The sequence below is a fragment of the Notothenia coriiceps genome, unplaced genomic scaffold, assembly GCF_000735185.1.
Source record: "Notothenia coriiceps isolate Sejong01 unplaced genomic scaffold, NC01 NC01_scaffold00011180, whole genome shotgun sequence".
In the NCBI taxonomy this organism is placed as follows: Eukaryota; Metazoa; Chordata; class Actinopteri; order Perciformes; family Nototheniidae; genus Notothenia; species Notothenia coriiceps.
In genome coordinates, this window is record NW_011343881.1 from 9867 (window position 1) to 14974 (window position 5108).

General features: G+C 41.5%; 1 long non-coding RNA gene across 1 annotated transcript in view; it reads right to left on the reverse strand.

The window, feature by feature from the left end:
- The window catches only part of LOC104946492 (uncharacterized), a 12684-nt gene extending 8711 nt beyond the window's left edge, over positions 1-3973 (reverse strand). Inside the window, exons 1-3 of the long non-coding RNA XR_798455.1 lie at positions 3844-3973; positions 2001-2106; positions 1416-1421 (exon numbers count right to left, since the gene is read on the reverse strand). This is a non-coding gene — a long non-coding RNA (uncharacterized lncRNA). The remainder of the gene's footprint in view (positions 1-1415; positions 1422-2000; positions 2107-3843) is intronic.
- Between the last annotated feature and the right edge of the window lie 1135 nt (positions 3974-5108).

Here is a 5108-nt window from a genome sequence, read left to right on the forward strand (position 1 = left end):
TTTCCTGTAGTGTGATATATAGGTTTGTGTAATGTTCTGCAAAGGCTCAGATCCCAAAGTTCCTTCCAGAGGGAATTTCTCTCCCACAAACAAAATCCGAACATATAAGAAAGACCAATATACAAATATTCTAATTACCGTAATTTTCGGACTATAAGCCGCGCCTTTTTTCCCATTTTTCGACCCTGCGGTTTATATAACGGTGCGGCTAATCTATGGATTTTTACAGCTAACGGCCACTAGGGGACCTCCTAAATCTATGGATTTTACAGGTTACAGTCCACCACCTTTAACTCTATGGGCTCTAGCCGATCCGCACCCCCCACCTTTAAGCGGCGGGCTCCAGCAGGAAAAGCTGGAGGCCGGAAAAGAGCGAGACAGGTAGCGCGCAAAAGTAAAAGTGGAACCGAGAGTGGTACGAGAGACAGAACGAGAGCAAGACAGACAGACATTACGAGAGCGAGACAGTTTGTCCCCGTACCACTGGTTGAAAACCACTGCTGTAGATCACTGCCGGTACGTGCGCTGGGAGCGCACCGTTTAAGTTTGAAAGTTGAAAAGTTTGTGTCTGAAACGCTATGTGATACAGTACAGTTTACACAGCACAGCACATGTTCTGTAGCTATTGCACTAAATGGTAACACTTGAATACGTTATGCAAATATGCAACTTGTTTGTTGAAATGTTAATAAATGGGAGCTTCCTCAAACAGCCATCTCTTTCCCGACTATCCCCTCTGTGCACGAACCCTTACATATGGTAATTAAACATTAAAAACACCTGCGGCTTATAGTCCAGTGCGGCTTATATATGTACACATCATTCAATTTAGCTGCTGCGGCTTATATTCAGGTGCGCCTTATAGTCCGAAAATTACGGTAATAGATTTTCCTAAATAAATGATCCTGCATAGCAACTACTGATTATTAAATGAAAAGAACTAACTGAAAAAGGAAATTGCTAGACTGCATATCTTACTTCACTTAGTTAGTTTTTCGGGTATTTTTGATGTATTTGTGATTACATTTGACTTTACTAGAGGAGGAGAAGGTGTTCCTGTATTGGCCAATCTTATTTTGATGATAGGAAATATGATTGTATTCCTCATGTGGTAAGGTAAGTCTCTAATAATACATTTATCTTGATATTTTGAGGAGATAGTATTTCATTTTCTCAGCATATCCTGCAGCTGAGTGATGACTCGTACCTCGGATTCTGCCTCTCCCTGTATCTCAGGACTGAAGAAAAAGGCGTCACTACTCAGCGAGACTCTTCAAGTATCCCGAGGTAATTGGGGGTGAAGGACAAGAGCTCCAGGCAGAGGAGGAAGAGCCCACCATCACTGAACCATTAAAGAGCAAAACTTTCCAACTTCACTTTCAAGCAGAAAACTTTCTAACAACTCTTTCAAGCACCATCATCTGCAGCATCTTGGTGAGTGGCCAAATCTGCACTCTGCCGGTCTCCCTCTAGCAGGAAATATAAGCAACCGATATGTAAAAATCGGAAATTGACTGCAGTGAGTGAATATTCACCAGCGTGAGAAACAGCACACGAGTGGAATACTAACAACGTTTACCCCCTCAACACTGGCTTTTGGCAAAAGAGCATTAAAACAAGAGAAAACAACAAATTGAAACTGAAATCTGACACGAAAGAAAATAGTCATTTTTTGCATTTCTCATTCTATGTTGGCACCCCCATGTTTAGTCATTTTACAATTCAACTGCCCACATCTTCACCGCTTACTGAGCAGCTTGATGAGTATGAAGGTAAAGTGATTACAATCTAATGAGAAACAGAAGTCGTGTTAGCTTTCTCTCAGTCTGAAATGTTCATCAACACCCCTGATACATCCAACTGTTGAATACAAAATCCCTGTATAAGTATTGTTACTCAAAAGAAGGCAAGAGAAGCCAATCAGAGGCACAGAGAGGGATGCTTGTATTGATATATGTAGATGAGGAGACAATTATTTTAGAGAGTCGTGAAGGATAGACATACCGTGTGCCGTCAGCCTTCCAGCTGACTTTGTATGGTTTCTGTTCCATGAAACGAAGGTTTGTCCTGTCCATGGACACAGGCTGAGCCCCAGGGAAACCAGACCTGAAACAACAGTGAACACACACTTCTTATATTTGTATTTCTTCCTTCATCCCTACAGCCCTTACATCTCATATATGGTTTGAGAGACACACTAACGAAGACTGCATCGCTCCTCTCTCGACTAAAGACGATTGGTGGGCTTCCCAATAAACATTCAATGAAATCAAACATTACACGTGATACATTAAAGGTCCCATGTCATGGCCATTTACTGATCATAATTCCATTGTTGAGGTCTACTAAAATACATTTACATTGTTCCATTTTCCAAACTCACATTGGTTTCTCATACAGCATCTCTGTGTAGTATGTGTATTCACTCTCTGTCCTAAACGCCTTGTTGGAGCTCCTGCCCCCCCCCTCCATGAGCCCACTGTGCTCTGATGTGTGTTTATGCGTTACAACGACGTTTGTTAGCAACCAGAAAATGACACGAGTAATGACAAACAGATGAGAATGCTGCGTGGGGTCTGGGTGCCGTGTTCAATCTTTTCTCAGCTGCAGCTCCGCAGAGGCTGCGCGCGCGTGTGCGTGCGTGCGTGCGTGCGTGCGTGTGTGCTCAGGCTGAGTTCCGCAGTGTCTCGCCGACCACACACCGGTAAGCCAGCTCACACTGTCCGTGCCTCGCAGCAGCGAACCTCGCAACGTCCCGCCGAGTGTGTGTGTGTGTGAGGAAGTCTACGTAACGGCTCCGCGGATTGGTCCATTTGGACCATTTGTCGTCGTTACGTCACTTGGCTCCCGGAAGAAAAAAATTAAAAATTAAAAATCTCCAACGAGGCGTTCTGGGGCAGAATAGGCAGGTCTTTTCTGTGTTATAGTTTTACTCGCTACAGGGTGTACTTTGAGGGTTGTGACTCTGCGGACAGTTTCCATGCATAAAATCCTTCATAACACAGAAGGGGACAGGCAATAACCGGAAGAGCATGACATGGGACCTTACATTAAGTTATGTACGTGGTCTTTTTATGATGAAGTATGTATGAAGCCTTAGAGATTTTGTTTAACCGTAGCACTTATAGCGGGGGCCTACAGGTGTGATGCTGACTCTTTAGCAGCTAATAATCAAACAGCAGGTGGGAGAGTTGCTGTGAATTATTTTGTCGGCAGGGACTCTAGTACCTGTTTTGCTCGTATTAAGCCAAAACAGGCCGTGTAAAAAATGTTTTATTGTTCGTATGTCATTATGACGCTGCCAGGACATTCGCCTTTTTGTTTGTCAGGTCAGCATTAGCTGCATGCGCCATGATGGGTGCCAATTTCAAATGGACAAAAACATCCAGACAAACTTTCTAAGTGCACTCAAAGGGCTTAGGAGTCAATGCACATAGCAATGGCACTTTTCTAGTTACTTTTAAGTTCTTTATTTCTTTAAAAAGCCTTTGTTTGACCTTATCTGGCTGTTTTTTGAATACATACAGAGCTAGAAAAACAACGTCTTCAAAAGTCAATGTGAAATGTATAACAGAAACTTTGGGGAAAGCAGGCGGTGGAAACAGCAGTGTTGTCTGACGCATCAGTATAGCTGACTTTCTGCTTTAAAAGAAAAAAGCTACAGCAGCAAATTTCTCCTGAAAAATCTATTCTCGACTGCCGCCTGTCAAAGTGTCAACATGGTTTTTCTTTTTTAAAAAGGCGCTTACAACAAATGAGTCACTCTGAACAACACAGTACAGTACACCCACATGTATTAGTACACACGGAGCGGCTGAAAGGAGGGCAGAGGGAGATTCTCACCTCTCCCACTCGGCCATCCTCTGACACATTCGTTGGATCTCTCCGAGTTTGGGTTGTGTGGTGAACTGTGAGACGCCTTTCACCGTGATGCCTTCAAGGAATACTGCACCCTGGGAGGATGTAGAATGAGAAAGTTAGACTTGGATTGAATTAAAAGAGACACTCATACCCTCCTACACGTACAGGGAAAAAACATTTGATATCCCCGAGATATTTCACAAACAGCTGCTCCTTCGAGTTCTTTACCTCCGTTAAAGAAAAAAAACGTTGCACTCATTTTATGAATTCACCTTTAAAACCTTGTTCCTCTGATTCATCTCCCAGGGAACCTCACTATCTCTGCACCCCCTCACTTCCTTCACGCCTATAGCCCTTATATCTCATATGTGGTTGGAGAGATACACTAACGAAGTCTTCTAACTGGCCTAATATGATAACACATGGCTATGAGATCAGTAACACATGTGGTATGATAATAGGTCACCTCAAGAGCCATTAGTGCAGCACTAATGGCTCTTGAGGTGACCTATTATCATACCACATGTGTTACTGATCTCATAGCCATGTGTTATCATATTAGGCCAGTTAGAAGACTTCGTTAGNGTTTATTTTGATGTGAAATATTATTTATTTAATTTAAATAAAAAGCAATGTTAATTTTGTTAAGTTAATTTAATAATATATGTATTTTTGAATCAAGTATTTAATGTCTTCATTGTTAGTTTCCACATGCCTAAAACAACCTCAAGCTAAATCTAAAAGTTTATAGCTAAATAAGAGCGCTTGAGAAATTGTGAAAGGCATAAAGTAATAGTCAGAATAATCGATTAATCGTTTCATTAATCGATAGATTCATCGATTATATAATTAGTCGTTTGTTGCAGCCCTAATCCAAACAATAGTCCAACGCCACAGGATCGTCTACTTATCTCTTATACGGCACAAAAAAGCAACAAATCGTCACTTTCACAGTAACTAGTACATTTGTCAGTTTTGCATTATTAACTTATTATGACAAATTGTTTAACTTTTGCAAAATTATCCACGTTGGAGATTTCTTTCATGCGAAGCTTAACATAAGTAGAGAGGTTATTTGCTTTGATTGTCACTCCGATGTATATACAGTTTTGTGTGATAATTTCCCAACATGATATGAATCACTACCACAAAACAATCTTTAATAATCTCATGATGATGTTTTCCGCCATGTCGTCCAGCCACACTCATTTTCCATTGGATTTTGTGATTCTCATGTGCATTTTCTT